Raw genomic sequence first — 20,090 nt, 5'->3', positions numbered from 1 at the left:
TGCATGAGTGTGTGCTTGTGTCAGTGACTCTATAGGTGAGTAAGTATGTGCTAGTATCTGCATTAATAAGTGAGTTGGTGTGTGTATAACTGTATAGGTGAGTAAGTGGCTGTGTGATTGACTCTGGGTGAGTGAGTAGGTGTATGAGTAGCTCTATGGGTGACTGAGAATACGTGAGTGGCTGTGTAGCTGTACGAGTAGATATATCAGTGGCTTTATTAGTGAGTGAGTTGGTTTACGAGTGGCTGCATGGGTGAGTGAGTAGATGTGTGCGTAGACCTACGAATCAGTGAGTGGGTGTGTAAGTACTGTTATGGTTGTGTCAATGTTTTCGAGAATGGTAGCGTGGAATTTGGAGTGGGTGTATGAAAGGTTACATTGGGGTATGAGTGGGTGCTTCAGAGTCTGTGGATTACATCATTGATGTCATTTGAGATGTCATCAGTGAAGTCATCAGTGAAGCCACTGATCATGTCATGAGTGATGTAATATATGAGGTAATAGGCAGTGCATTGCGTGGGTGTGAGTTAAAGTTAGCTTAGCTAACTATAACTGATGAATTTCTCTGGATTTCTATGAGTGAAATCTATACCGTCCCTGTAACCTTTGGCTTTTTTCACTGAATTTCTAAGGGTTTTTAAATTATATATCCTAACTATAACATCCCTGTAGCTTTAGTTTTTTTCCGTTTCTAAGGTTTTTTAAAATTGTATTTCTTAATTGTAAAGTCCATGTTTTAAAGCGAACATCTAAGATTTTCGTATTTTCCTTCTATAATTGGGTATTCTGTATTAGATTTATATTATATACCACTCATTTTTTTGATTCTGTATGTGTTTATCAGAAAATACATTAATAACTGGTTTTATTTTTAACAATTTTGTGAGTTGGCGCCACATTGTCACATTTACTGTGGAGAATCTGTGATCAGTAAATGTATTTCACATACTGAAAAATACTTATATAAAAAAATGTTAAAGTTTAAGTCTAAATATTTAGTAAAATATTGTTTTAACTTTTCTTTCTGTGACCAATTTAGAAGAAAGCCACCTTTACAAAAAAAATTATATTCGCAACTACTGACTTCATTGCAGTGACGTCAGCAGTTGCGAAGAGCGCATGGTTTTTACAAAGTATAAAACATATATATAGACATATTTTACTGTATATTTTTAACAGAAGAGGTTTATTAGTGTACTTTGCAAACTCAAATTTTTGTGGTGTGTTTCCATAATAATTTTTCAAACACTATTTTCCGTTTCCCCGAAACCAGCAGAAGTTGCAATGATGTTGTTAACAGCGATGATCGCGCCTTTTCCATAAAGTTTAATAAACATATATCCACACATACTACAGTATTTTATACCCTAGGGGCTTCTATAAAGTAATATTTTTGTAGCGAGTTTCTATAAAAACCATCCCTAAAACCTATTTTATCTTTTTGGGGTGACTCCAGAAGTCACGATGACCTTGGTTATGTCACGGAAGGTAAAAGCAGGAATTCAATAGCCTCCACCACATAACAAAATTATAACTATATAATTAATCCTAACCATCACAGTAGATAACTCATTATATAAATTAATCTATAAAAACATTTTTCAACATCTCAATATCTCTATAACAATGCGTATTAATGATTCAATTATATATTTTTTAATATTTCCACCAATACTCACAATGATAGCCTTGATGACCCCACAATGGTAAAAGGGGGTGGTGCTGGCGGTCACGGTGTTTGTGCAAATATCGCGCATGATTAAAAAAATCAATTTTGGACACATAACTTGTGCCACTAACACCTGCAGTTCTCAAACATGGGGTCAGAGTACCTCTACTCTGACCCCTTATGTTAGCTTTTTGGGGAATTTTCAGCCCTGGGAACCGTCCCGGAGAAATAAAATGGCGACTGCAACTTTCTGTTCAGGTTGCGTCCATCCAATCAGAGCATTCCTGTTGATGCGCGCAATTGCGAGTAATTGTGAAACCACTGAAACATAGCTGCGGCCAGAGACATCACTTTAATTTTCATCTTAGATTTCTCAAAAACTAGTGAATGGGTTTACACCAAATAAGCAAAAGGCACTTCCTTGAGCCAACATCTATCTCCCCTGGTGTAAGTCCGTTCAGCGGTTCAGGCTGTAGGTGTGGCTAAATGTTCCTATGGGAATTAGCATTACAAACGCAACCTTATTTCGTGCCCCATATTCCCGATCCCCACTGCATGGATCACCCCCACACTTTCCATGACGACCAGAACCTACCATAACACTTTTTTGGGAAAATTTCATGAAGACTGGTCAAATGACGTCAAAGGTTTTGCCAAGTCAAAAAATGCTTTCCCTATTAAAACTAGGTCATAGCCATAACTACCTACTGGTGACCGACCACCAGTAGATAATATATATATATATAATTCAAATGTATGATTGTATACCATAGTTTGTTTGATTTATATATAATCATGACTGTGTGTCAATATGATGTAACCATAATTTTCGATGTTATGGAAGGGACCGGCACTTAGTTCCCCCAAAAATTCATATGTATCCCATAAAAAACTCCAAACAAACTACAGAATGTGAGGAGTTGCACTGTACCATACCGTTTGAATTTTGGTTACATCATATTGACCCGCAGTCATGATTGAGTTATATACAATCACTTAATGCCACTTGATTTTGTTGAATTTATAAATCACATATTTATGTTATTTGTTCTGACACGAACAATATGGACTACCATTCCCATAATGCCTCTTTATGGAAGAAGAGGAAAGCAATGATGGACACAAATTATTTACCTTGATCAAGACCAGTTTGGTGAAAAAAAAGTGGTGGAGTGTTCTGGCTTTCAATAAATGATTGTGAAATACCCTGGTGACTGCAGCGTTATTATCTGTTTGTTGGACTATGTATGTATGTATGTATGATTGTATGTATGTATGTATATATATATATATATATATTTATTATATATATATATATTCACTGAAGAAACCATAGGTTTCAGGGGCGTTATAGTTAGCTGGACTTTTCACTCGTACAAAACCATTGAAATTCCCCTGTTATAGTTAGTTCAGCTAACTATAACTCGCGCACCCGCAATGCACTGCTGATGACGTCACATATTACATCACTCATGACATGGTCAGTGACATCACTGATGACATCACTGATGACATCTCAAATGACATCACTGATGACATCACTGATGACATCATCCAGTGAATGTGTGTTTTTCTGAAAATTACATATGTTTTATGTATGTATATCTCAAGGTCGATGGAAGAATAAATGGGTATATAAGTGTCTAAATGGATGATTTGTTTTTGAAAAATTGATTGTATAACTGACTGATTAAGTGTATCTTAGTGAATACATGGCTTAGTGAGTAATGTTTAAATATGTAAATATCTGTATCAGTCTCTCACTTTGTCTATAAGTGGCTGCATGGGTTGGTGAGTAGCTACATGAGTGTCTATATAGGTTATTAGTTGTTTTTTTGAGTATCAGTATGAGTGTCTGAGTGTCTGTATGATTCGGTGGGGGGTATTACGTAGTGCATAGGTGCATGAATGAGTGACTCACTGTTTGTATGTGTTGAAGATAGCATGTGTGCAGGACTGCATGGGTGGATGAGTGTGTGCATGGGTGTGTTAGTGAGTGAATTACTGTCTCAATAGTGTCTTTATGAGTAACTACATATGTTTTAAACTAGTATATGTGACTATTGGTGCATATAAGTGAGTATATGTGAGAGTGAGAGATTGGAAGAGTTCCTGTATGAATAAGTATATGTTTCTATAAGTGATTGTTTAAAAGACTAAGTTTGTGTAAGTTTCTGTAGAAGTAAGTGTGGTGGTGTGTGTATAACTGTATCTGCAAGTAAATGGATGACTGATTCTTTATTAGCATGAGTGACTGTGTGTGTGAGTAACTCTATGGATGAGTGGCATTGTGTAACAGGATGTATAGGTGCATGAGTACATATGATGAGTGAGTACATGTATGAGTCACTGTATAGGACTGTTGGTGAATGAGTGCATGTGGATCTTAGAATTACTGAATAGGTTGTTGTAACTGGTATTGGTATGTCCATTGTTTTGAAAATTTTAGTTTCTATTTTTGAATGTGTGTATCAAAGTTAAATTAGGGGGAAAGGAGGTCTGACACTCTATCACAAGGATGATGTCATCAGTGATGTCATTTGAGATGTCATCAGTGATGTCATGAGTGATGTCACTGACCATGTCATGAGTGATGTAATATGTGATGTCATCAGCAGTGCAATGCGGGCGCGCGAGTTATAGTTAGCTGAACTAACTATAACGGGGAAATTTCAATGGTTTTGTACGAGTGAAAAGTCCAGCTAACTATAACACCCCTGAACCCTATGGTTTCTTCATCGAATTTCTAAGGTTTTTAAATGCTAATTCCTAACTATAACGTGCCTGAAACCTATGTTTTTTTCAGTGAATTTCAAATGTTTTTTAAATGCTAATTTCTAACTATGCCTACAGAGATAGGACATGTGAAGAAAGAAGAAAAAACGCACAGAATAAAAAAAAAGAAATGCAGAAAGAAGCAACAGAAGTCCTCAAAGACGAAGAAAAGTGCAGGAAGAAGGATAACGTGCAGAAAGAACAAACAGAAGAGCAGAAAGAAGCCTTGTTGCAAAATCATCCTGTACCCTCAACTTTTTCAGACGGATACTGGTGGTAACTGAGTCTGACTAACCAGTCCTAGAGCCAGTGCTATGTTAAAAGACACTCAGAATACAGTGAAAACACCTACATAGACTAGGGAACACTATGCATTGGGGTCCCCCTGTGATTAGCATGACCTCCTCTGTAAGCCCCTAGTATATAATAGGGCAGGGGATTAAAACTACCTCTTAAAACGCGCCACAGGGCGTGTTTGCACACGTCACCTCAGGCCCCGTCCCCTCCCTTCCCCACTGTGTAAACACACCCTGTGGCCATTTTAAGTTGGGAGATTAAGTCCCCTTGAATCCTGAGGGTCCCTAGGGTCCAACTAGACCACTAGGTGCCTCCAGTAAGCGCGTGGCCCCCCTCCCAAGGCCTTTATCGGCCCCGGGGACCTCAACCCCCGGGTCATGGCCTTTTAAAAAAAAATTCTTTAGGAGGGGGGCTGCGGCAGCCCCCAGGCACTTATGGCACCGGGGACCCCATCCCCCGGGGCCGGCCTTTGTTTTTTATTATTTTAAAAATATATATATTTATAGAAACACCTAGGACATGCTGGACAAACCGTATGTACCTATCACCATGACGATTTGCGTGATACTCATTAAAAGGCGACTATGCATACAATGAATCCACGTGGAATGTATTTACACAGCTGGTGAAGCTCTGACGTGTCTGACGCCCTACCGTGCCTAATCCCGGCGCCCCCGCCGGTGGGTACCCTCCAAGTAGCCACCCTTGTCGTTTATTTATACAAACATGGGTAGCTATTGACGGGCACATTTAATACACACGCACACCAAGCCATTTAAAGGGGATTCGACAAAAATTTGACCAAACTATGCAAGAAACCCCCCTCACGGTTAATAAAACACACATCCACCGCCGGATGTGTAATACTTTTTATTTTACTCTCTGGAAAGGAGACGAACCTCACTTGAGAGTCACAGCGTGCACCTGGCTAAGCCTAATGCTGTGTTACATCCACCAGTGCCCGCCGAGTGCCACACACCTCTGTGTTGTATTCCACCAGCTAGTGCGTATGCTATGACACTCTCTAGCCCATGTGCACTGTAACACCACCCCGTGAATGTCATGCCACACTTGCCTTCTTACGGGTTATATTGCCCCATCTAACGTGCCTTCCTCGATGCCTATGTTATAACGCACAGCGTTATGCCATACATATTACAATCTGGGAACCATATCTTTGTCACAGTGCATATGCAACGTTACACTCCCCAGCACATATTTTATATTACAAATTTAGAGACTAGTTAGGTTACACAACACTGCCCTGTGCATATTACACTCCAAGGCGCATATCAAATAGCACGCGCTAGTGCCTGTGCTATCTCGCGCTCTCCAATGAATCTGTCATTGCGCACAATGTATTGCATATTATATTTCATGCCCCAGTTCATCTTATATCACACTTTTTGGTGCATAGTTTATACCATATACTATATCTAGTTTTCATTTTCAATCGTGCTCTCAGGACTATGTTCTTTATAACACTGCGTCCACCTACCCTTTTCACGGGCATTACATTTTGCGATGGGGGGTGGAGGGTCAGGGGGTGTTTCTGCCAAGTGAGCCCGGAGTCACAGTCACAAACGTCCTCTTCTTCCTGAATAAAAGTGAGATTATGCTGCATACTTGTTCATATTTTAAGTAGTTCGCACAGACACACATTTTAAAAACAATAAAGTTCCTAATACCCACCTTCTCTGAACAGTTAGCTTGCTGCCCCATCCACCTCCTCCCTATCCTCTGTTGTCTGAATCCATGGACTAGCCTTCTCCCTCCTGCCATGCATGGTCTGATGTGCTGCCACTGCCCTCCATTTAGCATGCTGTACCAGTTCACTCCTCCTGCCCTCCATTGCTCAATTCTATGGCCCATCATTGACCTCCTGCTTAGCCTCTGTGCTTAGCTTGCTGCCCCTATTCTCCTTCCCCCTAAACTCCGATGTCTTTGTGCATGCCCCTGCTCCATCCTTTTTGCCCACCATGTTCCATGGACCTGCCACTCCTATCTCTGAGTGTTCTGTTGAGCTGCCACTCCCCTCCCACCTGCCTAGCATTGTCAGATGACTGTAACCTGTCCCTGCCACCTCCACCCTGCCTGTCTACATGCCATGCCCCTATCCCCTTCCTCCTGTCCTCCATGGTCCATTTTACTGCCACACCCTTCTGCCCTCCCTGGTCTGTTGTGCTTCAACTGCTCCTCCTGCCTGCCCCACGCAGTCTGTTGAGAGGCCCCTTCCCCTGAACTCTCTTGTCTGTGCCCAGGTCCTGACCCTCCCTTCTATCCTCCATGGTCCTTTGTGCATGCCCCTGCACCCTCCTTCTTGCCCATCATAGCCATTGTACTGCCACTAACCCTCCCGCTTGCCATGCATGGTCTTCTGTGCTGCCATGGCCCCTCCCACCTTCCCTGTGTGGTCAGCTAGCTGCCCCTGACCCCCTCCCACCTTCCCTCCATGGTCTGTGTGTATGCCATCATAGTCTCACTGTTGCTCTCCATGGTGTGTCTTGTTTCTAGTGCCCATCCTGCCTGACCTCCATGGTCATCTTGCTGCTCCTGCCCTGCCCCCTTGCCCCCAGCCCTCTGTTTCCATGTGCAGACCCCTATTCCCTCCCTCCTGGCTTGTCTGTTCCATTGTAATGCCCCTGATCCGTCCCTCCTGCCCTTTATGGTCTGTTATGCTTCAGCTTTCTCTCCTGTCTGTCCATTATGGTCAGCTAGCTACCATTGCCTCTTTCCCCTCTGTTCTCTGTTGTCCATGTGCATGGTTCTGTCCCCTCCCTATTGCTTTCTATGGATGATTGTGCTGCACTCCCATCCTGCATGCCCTGTGTGGTGTATTGTGCTGCTGCAAACCATGATGCCTGCCCTGTAGGGTCAGTTTGGTGCACCTCTCCATGTCCCTCCTGTCCTCTGTTATCCGAGTCCATGTCCCTACCCCAATTCCTCCTGCCTACCATGATCCAATGTACCATACTTGCGAACATTTTGAACTTGGCAAGAGGGAGATTTTGAAAAAAAACTGGGGTATTGACTTTCCCCTTTGAGTTACATTGAAAAAGAGGAGATTGTAGACAGGAGACAGATCAAATAAAAAACATTGGACGTTTCCTGGCTGAAACGGGTCTGTTGGCATGTATGGTTGTACTACCACTGCCTCTTCCTTCTGCCCACAATGGTCTATTATATTGCCACAGCCTCTCTTGCCAGTCCTGTATTGTTGGTTTGTTGCCCCCGCCCCCTTTCCACTGCCCTCCATAGTCTGTTGTGTTGCCACTGCCCTTCCTGCCTGCCCAGTGTGGTCAAATTGTTGCATCTGCACTCTCCTACCTGCCTTCAATTTTCAGAGTCCGTGCCCCTGGCCTCTGCCTCTCAACAGTATCCCAATGAACAACTAGATTGTTAACATTCTATATTTATTACAAAAGTGTGGAAGGCCTGACGTCATCTTGATGTAATCAAAACTGTAATACCTCGAGCATTTCCTTTAGAAATTACATATATGAGAGGGTCTTATTTGCATCAAAATTATTGTTAGTGCTCTAAAAAACTAAAATGAGGACATATTTTCTGAGTTTTCAAATAGCGACAAAGAACTTTTAAATTATTTGTAATCTTTATGTTTTTTTATCCAGTTGACCACTTGATTAAATGTTGCACTTAGGGGAGAGGATGTGGAGTTACTTCCAGAGCTGCAGACTTTGCAACTGGGGAACCAGGTTGGAGTTTCTGCTTCAGCTCAACATTCTGTGATTATGGTCAAATCACTTAATCTCCCAATGTCTACAACCAAAATGAATTTGATCTTGTGTGATGTATCCAATGCTCATGTATAGCACTCCAATACCTGACAAGTCTGTACTATATAAAACTGCAAATGCACAAAAAATAAATGTTTTGCACACTTCTGTCATTGGGCTACATGTGGGCTACATCTGGGTGATATTTGTGCTGCATTTGGGCTCTTTTGTCTCTGGTGGCCATCTTGGGAGATTTATTTGTTATGAAGTTTCCTAATTTCCTCATTTACTGCAGTCTCCTCAGTAGGAAATACTTTCAGCTTTTTACTTTGGTTCCATCGAGAAGGCATTCAGATGTGTCACACATTTGCCATAAATTCTGAATGTTAGCACTCTAGTTGCTCATTAGATCACTGTAGTAAAGCTACTGCTCACCAGGGAAGTCTGCTGCTGGTATTCAAAGTGCATGTTTCAGTCTGCATGTCAGATTTTTTTTTTTATGAAATAGAAGAGGATTTGAGAAGTCACTCAAAATGTGCCCTAATTTTTCTTTCTGCAGCACTAATCATACTTTCTATGGCAAAATGAACCCCCTCATTTTGTTCCTTTTTAAATTAAATGTTTTAAGAGTTACCACTTTATTCCAATCAAGATGGCTTCAGGTGTGCAATACGTTTGTCATAAGTAGGACTGTTAGCGCTATAGTTGTTCTTTAGAACACTCTGGGAAGCTGCAGTAGAACACAAAGGAATCAACTGACAGTCTCTGCCCTTGTTGGATGTACATGTTTTACTGAGAATGTCAGACTTCATTCTCAAATGACTGAGAAAGATAATGTGAATTTACAGAAAATATGCTCTCAGTTTAGCTTATAGATCACCTTCCAAACCTCTGTGGGAAAAGCATGAGAAAATAGTTTTCTCTCAAACATAATTCATTCACAGCAGAAGGCTTTTTCACATGGTAAAATCACCTTAGAACACACCACAATTCCTAAAATGAGTATGGTACCATCAACAAATGATTTATAATGTAACTAAAGTCTTAAAACCTTCTATTACCTGCAATGCTTTTTAATGAGGTGCTATCATGTATATTGGTCCCAAGATGGCTGCCAGCACTTCTTGGATGAAGTACTGACAGCCAATCAGATCTCACGATGAGATGTGTGGTTAGGCTCCGCCCAGATATATCTTTCTTTTTAACTCTAATTTTCTCAGGAACTACTGAACGGATTTACACCATTTAAGCAAAAGGCACGAGTCTGAACTGAGGACTACCTCTTTGCCAAACTCGGTGTTATTCCGCCCAGCAGTTCGGGCTGTAGCTGCGTCAACAGGTCCTATGGGAAAATGCATGGGGAAAACGCGTTTTGGGACCCCCCTTTTTTCTCGACCCCTGCTTGACGAATCACCGTGAAATTTTCAGGATAGGAGCGGACCGGAGGTGGCCAAAAGTTTGGAAAATTTCACGAAGATTTGTCAATCGGCGCCAACGTTATTCCAAATAGAATGTTGCGGATTTCCTATGGAAAATAGGTCCTAACTATAACTACCTACTGGCGACTGCCAGTAGGTAATATATGTGTGTATATATATATATATATATATATATATATATATATATATATATATATTACCTACTGGCGGTCGCCAGTAGGTAGTTATAGTTAGGACCACGTTTCCATAGGAAATCCGCAACATTCTATTTTGAATAACTTTTGCGCCGGTCGACGAATCCTCGCGAATTTTTCAAAATAGGTGGGGCGCTACGCTCCGCTCCTACCCTGAAAGTCTCGGGGGGATTCGTCAAGCGGGGGCTGAGATAAAAGGGGGGTCCCAAAACGCGTTTGTCCCATGCATTTTTCCATAGGACCTTTAGTCACAGCTACAGCCCGAACGGCTGAACAGAATTACTTGAAATTTGGCAAGGAAGTGCCTTTTGTAGGTTTGGTGTAAATCTGTTCAGTAGATTCTGAGAAAATAGCCTTTAAATCAATATATATATCTGAGCCAGCTTACGGTGCGCTTACGGTGCGCTTACCGTACGCGTACGGTGACGTGCGCGAGTGCGATTCTGATTGGCTCTTAGATCTTAGTAAACATTCGAATCGGCCGAAACCAGGAAGCGGCGGCCGCCATTTTCTCTCTCGCACTCTGAGTGGGGCAGCGTAAATGAAGCCCAAAAATGTGTAAAGGGGCAGTATAACGAGATAACAATCACCCAGCAGTGATATACGGGCCCCCAAACAACCCCCAAGGCCAAAAAAAAAATTTTTTTTTTTTTCGAAAAATCGCCGATTACGCTTACCGTACGCGTACGGTAAAATTAAAAAAAAAAATAATAATTATCCACACTCTCCCCACCCCATGTGCAAATGGTGCCTGAAGGGCACCATTTGTGCATGGCATATGTAACGAATGAAAATAATAAACAAAACATTTCACAACGATGCGCATAATATGTCCCCCATGTGCGCTCGGTGCGCGAAGCGCATCGTGCGTACATGGCCCCTCCCGCATAATGTTGTCACGCGGTGCGCGCAGCGCACCGCGTGACCACCGTGCGTGCATGGCACTAACTGCGTAAAGTGGGCGCGCGGTGCGCGAAGCGCACCGCGTGCTCACTGTGCGCGCACGGTGCGCGAAGCGCACCGTGCGCGCACGGAACGAACTGCGTTAACTGGGCGCGCATGCCACGAATGGCGTAAAGTAAGTTAGCATTTAAAAAACCGTACAAATTCACTGAAAAAACCATAGGTTTCACACACGTTATAGTTAGGAATTAGCATTTAAAAAACCTTGCAAATTCACTGAAAAAACCATAGGTTTCACACATGTTATAGTTAGCTGTACATTTTACTGATAAAAAACCAATGAAATTTCCCCGTTATAGTTACTGTAGGCAACTATAACTCACGCGACCGTAATCCTCTGCTGATGACATATGTGTCTTTATGAAAAAAAAATATTTGTAATATATGTATAGCTAAAATTTAATGGAAGAAGACATGGGCAAATAACTGTCTAAATACAGTATTAGCATCAGCAGAGGATTACGGTCGCGTGAGTTATAGTTGCCTACAGTAACTATAACGGGGGAATTTCATTGGTTTTTTATCAGTAAAATGTACAGCTAACTATAACATGTGTGAAACCTATGGTTTTTTCAGTGAATATATATATATATATATATATATATATATATATATATATTTGGTTTCCAAAGTCCTTCAAAATGCAAAATAATGCAACAGCGGGAACAGACCACTCTGTGACTACAAAATAAAGTGCTTTTTATTCTTCAAACAGCAGCATGACGCGTTTCGACCGGGAATATATATGTCCCTGTAACCTTTGTTTTTTTTCGGTGAATTTCTAAAGTATTTATATTTCCAGTCCATAACTATAATGACCCTGTCACCTTTGGTTTATCACTGGAATATATATATATTCAGGTACAAAAACAAAGGTTACAGGGTCGTTATAGTGAGGAAATGAAATTTAAAAACTTTAGAAATTTAGAAAAAAAAATTACATTCAATTTCCTAAGTATAACAACCCTGTAACTTTTGTGTTTTTTACATGAATATATGTATATATAGCTGGGAAATGGAATTTAAAAAAAAACTTTAGAAATTGACTGGAAAAAACAAAGGATACAGGGACATTATAGCTAGGCTCAGATTAAACTCGTACAAAGCCAGTGAAATGTAGCATTTATAGTTACCTGGGCTAAATATAACTTACGATCCCTCAATGCACTGCTTATGACCTCACATATTTCATCACTCATGACTAGGTCAGTGATATCACTGATGACATCTCCAATGACCACTGATGATAACACTGATGACATCATCTAGTGAGTATCAGTGTTATAAGTGTTCATGAGTGTTAAACATATATACTAACCTACTGCAAACGTTAAGTTAGTATGCTAGGTGCACTACTACTCAGTGATACTACTTCTGACATATAATATGTGAGTGGCTGTGTGATTCTATCCTTGTGTGTATGGGTGTGTAAATGACTGTATTGATGTATAAGTGGATGTGTATGTGAGATGCTGTTTGAGTGGCTGTAAGGGTGAGAGAGTGGGGGTGTCAGTGGCTGTATGGGTGAGTGAGTGAGTGACAGTGTGAATGGCTCTATGTGTGGGTAAGTGGGCATGTAGTGACTTTATGGGTGAGTAAGTAGGTGTCTAAATGGTTGTATGAGTGAGTGGCGTTTTGCATGTGAGTTTGGTTAAGTGAGTTGATGTGTGAGTGGCTGTATTTGAGAGTGTCTGTGTGAATGGCTGTATGGGTGACTGAGCAGATGTTTGAGTGTTTGTATGGATGTGTCAATGGGTATTTAAATGGTTGTGTGGATGTGTGAGTGAGTGGGTGTGTGAGTGTTGGTATGGGTGAGTGATTGGCCATGTTGAGAGGTTGTATGGGTGAATGAGTTGGTGTGTGAGTGACTGTGTAGGTAAATAGGTGGGTTTGTGAATGGCTGTATGGGTGAATGTGTGGTTATGTGAGTGGTGGTACAGGTGAATGGTTGGTTATATGAGTGGCTGTGTGGGTGAGTGAATGATTCTATGAATAGTGTTATGAGCGAGTGAATGGGTGTGCAAGTGAATCTATGGAGGAGTGAGAGGGTATATGAGTACTGGTATTGGTCTGTAAATGGGTATGTAAGTGGTTGTGTGGGTGTGTGAGTAGGTATATAAGTGGTTGTATGGGGGTGTGAGTGGGTGTGTGAGCAGTTCTGTGGATGATATCATCAGTGATGTCACTCACAATACAATGTGTGATGTAATATGTGAGGTCATAAGCAATGCATTGCAGGGACATAAGTTATAGTTAGCTCTGGTAGCTATGACTACCAAATTTCATTGGTTTTGTAGGAGTAAACTCTGAGCCCAACTATAACGTCCCTGTAACCTTTGTTTTTTTCAGTGAATTTCTAAGGTTTTTTTTATTACATTTCCTAACTATAACAATCCTGTAACATTTGATTTTTTAAGTAAATTTCCAAGGTTTTTCAAACTCTTTTTCCTAACTATAACATCCCTGTAACCTTTGTTTTTTTTTAAGTGAATTTCTATGGTTATTTTTACTAGTAGTCGCTTTTGCAGAGTGGTGGAGAAAGAGGGTGGGGCCTCTGACTAGCTCTCAGGAATCCTGCTGGGTCAGACTTACTAGAAGAAGCAGGAGAGCTTCTGGGCCCCCAAGAACCCTCAGCATCCAATATGACTTCAACCCCCAACCAGCAGTGCCCCAGGAGGTGCATTTGCAGAGTGGAGGAGAATGCGAGCATGGCCTCCGAAAACCTCTTAGCAATTCTGCTGTGTATGGACTTACTGGAGTTAACAGGAGGGCTTGTTGGCCCCCAGGGCCCTCAGCATTCAAGGAGATTTCATTCACCAGCCAGCAGTGTACCAGGAGGTGTGTTTGCACAGTGGTGGAAAAAGAAGGCATGGCAGTCAAAGGCCTCTCAGTAATCTTGCTGTGTTGTATTTACAGGAGGTTACAGGAGGGTTTGTTTGCACCCAATGACCCTCAGGAGCTAAGGGCACTTCATCCTCCAACCAGAACTGAGCCAGGAGGCGAGTTTGGAGAGTGGTCGAGAAAGGGTGCATGGCCTTCGAAGATCTCTCAGCAATCCTGCTGTGTGGGACTTACTAGAGGTAACAGGAGGGCTTGTTGGTCCCCAATGAACCTCTGCAGCCAAGGGGACTTCATCCCCCAACCAGCAGTGTGGCAGGTGGCTCGTTTGCAGAGTATTAAAGAAAGGGAGTGGGCCCTCCAGCAATATGCCAGTCATCATTTTAAACATTTTTATTTATTTATTTGGAAGGGGGGCCCATCCCCGGAACCCAGGCCTATTTTAAATTTGGGAGAGGGGCTGCGTGGCCTCCCTCCACGGGCCAATTTGAGCCTGGGGACCCCATCCCCAGGGTCCAGCCTTTTTCTTTTTAATTGTTTAATTACATTAAAAGGAGAGGGTGAGCAGCTCCCATCCCAGTCCGACCAGGGACTGAATTCCACGGGGCCCAGCCTCTTTTTTAAATTAAAAAAAATATTAACAATGGTAGGGGGTCTGCGTGGCCCCAGGCCGCATCAGAAAGGGCCCAGCCTCTGGTCTGGGTGCCCTGATCCCACCAGTACACCCACTTGTCATTGATGGGGAATGCAGGTGGAGCCTCAACGTCCCCGCAGTCCCTGCAGGCTCCCTGCATCCTGTGGGATCTGGCATTGCCTTTGGACAGAGGGAGCTGCTGAACATTCAGCTCCCTCTGTTCAAAAGCAATTCTACTCTGCTTTCAGCAAGCAAGAGCATTTATAGTGCTGTCGCTTGCTGAAAGTAGAGCAGAGTTTGTTATTGCTTGGTGGGTGCAGAAAGGGTCCCGCCAAGCCATAGCAAACAGCTTTGTCAGTGGGAACAGCAGGCTCATCTATGACTCCAGGAGAGGGGCTGCGCGGCCACCCACCTTTGTTCTAATTTGCCCTGGGGAGGTGGATGTCTCAAGGGCTGCTGGGGGCCATGTGGCCCCCCTGCATTACTTTCTATTAAAGCCCTGGGGAGATGGTTGTCCCTGGGGCTGTTGGGGTTGCTGTGTGGCCCTCATGCATTATATTTTAGAAACGCTCAATGAAGGCGGTGCTTCTCGGGGCTCCCAGGGTGTCCGTGTGACCTCCCCACATCAACAATTAAAGCTCCAGGGAGTTGGTGGCACCCAGGGAAACAGGGGGTCCACCCGAGCCCTCTTGCATTTTGTAAACATTAAGCCCAAGGATGGTGACGGTCTCTGGGGGGTCTGATAGGCCACCCTCATGGACAAAATAAATAAGCCCCAAATGTTTTCACCGAGCAGCCCTGGGGAAGTGGTTATCCTGGGGGCTTAGGAAGGCCCAGGAGGGGGGGGGGCCATGTGCCCCTCCTTCTTTATCTGCATAATGCCTCCAGGACCTGGCCCACAAGTTGTGGCATTACCCTAACACCATCATGGTCTAAAAGTAATGTAATGTCACTTTCTGTGATGTCATCAGCGGCTGTCAGTTCCTCTACCCCAGGCAAATTGGTGAATTGATGCAAATATCAATAACGACCGCTTAGAAAAGAGGTTAAATGGGGCCCGAGTCTAACTAGTGGAGTATCGAGGGTGGTACAGCACCCAGAAAATGTTGTGAGCTTGAGGTGTGGTATACACTAAGGGCCTGATTCACAAAGGTAAATTTGTACCAGAAGTCTAAGTTTAGGACTGAAGTCTAACTTAGACCTGAAGTGTACATTTAGACCTTAAGTTTAAGTTTAGACTTCAGGTCTAAACTGACAATCCAGGTTTAAGTTTACCCTTGTAATTCGGGCCCTACATGTGGGAGTGAGGTAATTCAGTGCCAGCTTTAGGGCAGTGCGACCGGTGATGTTGCACTGGACAATAAATTCAAGGGGATACCATCTGCATGACAGTCTGAACTGAGATCGGAAAATCCTGCAGCGATCTTTGTATGTGCAGCCTTTTTCAGGGAATAATTACAATGGCATGATGACTCTGGGGGTTGATGCGCTTGAGGAAAAGATCTGCAATTTGTCTAGTCAGAGTTTTGACCAATGAAGAAGCAGCATAGAGGTTTAATATTCCTGCTGTGAAACACGTGTGGCGTGTAGAGTATATATTAGCATTTTGTGTAGATAGTTTAGGAAGTTATTGCTTTTCCAACAGAGAACCTTTTGTTACTTGAAGTTCATAAGTAACACTCCTCCCATTATAGCACATGAGCTAACAACTACCATCAAAGTACTGCATTTAAACATCGAGTTATGTTAATGTGGTGGATTTGCAAATGGCTTGTGCCTCATTTGCAACACAAAAGGGATGCATTCCTGATGCAAAGTATTATTTTGGGGCTTTCTTTCCAGTAAATATCCTGAATTGCATAAGACAGTAGTTCTAAAGTAACTCAAGTAGCACTATGCTCTACTTTACGTCAAGGAGGCTTACCATGGTTGTACCTGTTGAGGTGCTTTTCAGTGCGCCTCTTTAAAAACAGTCTTGTGGAAAGGAGTAAGGCGGTTCCATGCACCCCCAGACATCTCCTTGCAGGCGGGTGCAGTCACTCACTGCACCCCCCTGCAAGAGGATCTTGAATCCTTCTTGAAAGTGGAGGCGGGTGCCGCCTGCACTGTAAAACATAGAGCAGCATGGAAGCAGCTTCGCCATATTTATCTTGAATTTGCTGCCCCAAGGGCGGAATGAGCTTGTGGCTGCCCTGAGGGCAGCGCATTCACCATTTTAGGGTGCACTTTCCCTGTTGGCGCCCTTATTGTAATACATGCCTTGGTCTCTACTTCGTGACCTCTGTGTTCTCTCCAGAAGCAGATCGTCCCTTGTCCCAGCTTCCAGCTCCTTAAACAATCTGCTGTTGACAGGCCTGGAGCCTAGGATAGCCAACGAGTGGCAAATGCTGTTCTGACGGAACATCACCATACAAATAATGTAATGACCACTATACTCACTGGGAAACAGAAGTGAGCCGCAGCTTCTGAAGCCTTCGGACCTTCAGATTAGGGGTAGGAGAAAGTATAACATTTTCTCTCACACATACAAAATGCATGTCTTTCTAGAAATTGTAGGCAAGGGCATACCTCTTGTTCACAAAACACACAAAGTACGAGCAGGTGACTGATTTGAAAAGAAAATGTTTTTTGCTGCTCCGGGATACATCCATTTAACAGGTCTGCCCTACTTTAGATCCCAGGTATGGGGTTGGAGTGATCAGGGCACAACAGTGGCATCAACTCAGTATCAGTGATGAAACCTTACCTAGTCAAGCGTTGGATCAGCTTACTGAAGAGGGCCCTGGCATATCATGCAGAATCCCTCCCATAGTCAGCAGCACCATGTCACATTGGGAGCACCTTGGCATATTGAGCGGCACATTGTACAACTGCACTGTTGGGATACTGACTAGTACCCTAGCGTACTGAGTGCAGCCCTAGGACTACTGAGTGATAGTTTGGCGTTCTGTGCAGAACCCATTCATGCTAACCAAGTCTTCTGAAATATTTAGAAGCCCTCTTTCCTATTCAGCACAATCAGTCATATTATATGCATCCATCTTGCCAACATGTCTAGCATCCGGGCATGTTGGGTATCACTAACAAATTGAGCAGGCAAAGCCACACCCTAAAGCATTGAATAGTACCATGGAATACTGAACAGTACGTGTGCTGTTCCAGAAGCATCCTGTCATTATAACAACACACTCTCATAGCAACGGATTTGCCAGCTTGTCCTAAAGTATATGAAAGGGGGAACCCAGCATGGAATACACGCAAAACAAGAGGAAAGTACTGACGTAATTCATGTCATTTTGGGGATTTTGTGTTACGTAAAGTTCCCAACATTATACCATTATTCCAGTTGTGTAATTATGCCTGTTAGTGGCAAAAAATTAGCACACCAGCACAGGAAAAACATGACAGCAGCTGTTATTCACAGTAATTGTGTTTTTGGTGGGATTGTTCCGACCAACATACTTCTTTGCGCCAGAAATTGAAGCATGAACACATTTCGCGCTAAAAGACAGAGGTAAATGATAGATTTGCATTCCACATAATAAGGCATAATTTTCAGGACATTTTATGTAATTACCCAAAACTAAATTACAGAAATGTCGCACACCCCTAAGCAAAACCATCATTGGTTGGCATTTTGGCCATCATTGTTTTCGAGCTGTATGTTTTTGTCCCATTTCTAGTTATCGGTGGGTGTCTGCTATGCAGTTTATTATGGAACGATTGTGGGTATATGCAGTACTTTGAATGGGAATGTTGTCCAGGCACTCACTATGCCATTGTACCTGTTTATTGCTGAGAAGTGCAGGTGCTCCCCCACTATAAATACAGTATGTACCACTGCTGAGAAGAGTTGCAACTCTCCCTTTAAAAGTAAAGAAGTACGAGTGATCTGTACCTGACAGCACCTGCCTGTTTAAAGCACGGGGTATATGATTGTTTTAGCACTTAGCTCAATTCACATTTTACGGGGAAGTCATTCCAGACACTGTAGTAGAGTGAAAAAAGCCTTCCTGCTCGACCTCTGCACCCAGAACCTCTTGCCAGGTTTACATAAATAGGACGATTATCATAAAACATAAAAGCCATGCAGTCAGGTACGTCGTACTCGCTGTAGCCTGTGTCTCTTTATAAGGCAGCACAGATGTTCGTTTAGGCTGAAATCCAGTTGTGAGATATATCCCTCCTCACCAATCACCCCACTTCTCCCCAGAAATACATAAAACCCAAGGAATCTTCCCATCTACAGTAAACATGCGACTGTTATTACGTGGACCCTAATTTCACCTGGATATGTCCCTCCTCTTTTCCCACAACCGATTAAGGCAGGTTAGACCGATAGCTTAAAACTTACTGTACATTCCCAAAGCTGGAACGGTGCCATGGTCGGTTTTCTCGCTCGAGACATCTGCCCGCCCGCACTCACTCCACAGAAGCTCTGCGGCACTGGGGGCTCAGTGCACCCACACGACATCAGCCCTGCGTCACTCGCTCTCTGCTCTCGCTTCCTCTACCCTGCGATATCGGTTTACGCCACGAGCTGACATCACTGTGTGAATTTCTGCAAAAAGAAGGCGGGTAAGATCGCTAGGGTCAGGAAAGTCCCTCCCAGGCTGCCTCCTCCCAGCCACTTCCCATGTTTCGGGTGTGCTTTTAGTTTTGTGTCTGGCTGCTACAGCCTATAACTACTCCTTACTGTGCCGCAGAAATAATGAAATTGTTCACAAGTAATAGGGCATAAGTTCTAAAAAAAAAAAGAAGCGGAGGGAGTTAGAAAGTTAGGCAGTATGCAGGTGACATCATGGAGCGTGACATCACAGCATGTGACATCATGGCGTCCAACATCGCATGTGGCTTCGCAGGATGAAACAACATAGGAAGTGGCATGACAACCCATGACCTCCGAAGAAGTGACATCCCAAGAAGTGACGTCAGCTCTTAAGACTCCAAAAATATGTTTAGCAGGTCTATCATGAGTACATTTGAGCACATTACGAGATTTACCATATTAGATTTTTCGTCTGAGTTGTGCAAAATATGTAATGCAACCTCAACGCAAAATCTGGACCGCAAATTATACATTTTTTTTTAAACTCTGAAACAAAAACATTGGCAACAAGGAGAAACATGTCATTAAATCTATTCTGTTCAATTGTTTGAAGGTCTTCATCTTAAAATGTCTTAAGGGGTTAAGGCACCTGCTGTATAGATTTTTGTGTGCCCAGAAAATCTCAGGTAATAATACTAATAATGGAAAGATAACTCTTGAGGTTAATGTATTTGCTGTTTTATCTAGTTCCAGTTTTGAATCAAAGTAGAAAAAAGGGTTAATATGTTTCCTGCTAAGCCAGGGCCGGACTGGCTGTAGCTGACATTGGATGTTTCCCCGGGAGGCTGGAAAGGGGGGTGCGGTTTTGGAGCAGTGGGGTTTTGTGGCAGTGCTGCGATATCAGCCCCCAGTAAAAAAAAGCAACAGTGGTCCTGGCCGGTTTAGTTAAGCAGGAGTGATTGACACTTGCCCCCCCCCCCACCCCTCCAATGTGG

General features: G+C 43.0%; 1 protein-coding gene across 1 annotated transcript in view; it reads right to left on the bottom strand.

Annotated features, from left to right (window-relative positions):
* The window catches only part of LOC146820765 (trace amine-associated receptor 1-like), a 44,170-nt gene extending 25,072 nt beyond the window's left edge, over positions 1–19,098 (bottom strand). The window contains exon 1 of the mRNA XM_085609286.1: positions 18,901–19,098. The gene's annotated coding sequence lies outside the window, so the exon portion shown is untranslated. The remainder of the gene's footprint in view (positions 1–18,900) is intronic.
* Between the last annotated feature and the right edge of the window lie 992 nt (positions 19,099–20,090).

Source organism: Triturus cristatus, chromosome 6 (genome assembly GCF_964204655.1).
Source record: "Triturus cristatus chromosome 6, aTriCri1.1, whole genome shotgun sequence".
In the NCBI taxonomy this organism is placed as follows: domain Eukaryota; kingdom Metazoa; phylum Chordata; class Amphibia; order Caudata; family Salamandridae; genus Triturus; species Triturus cristatus.
The sequence above is the reverse complement of the archived record's forward strand: the minus strand, read 5'-3'. Positions and strand labels throughout refer to the sequence as shown.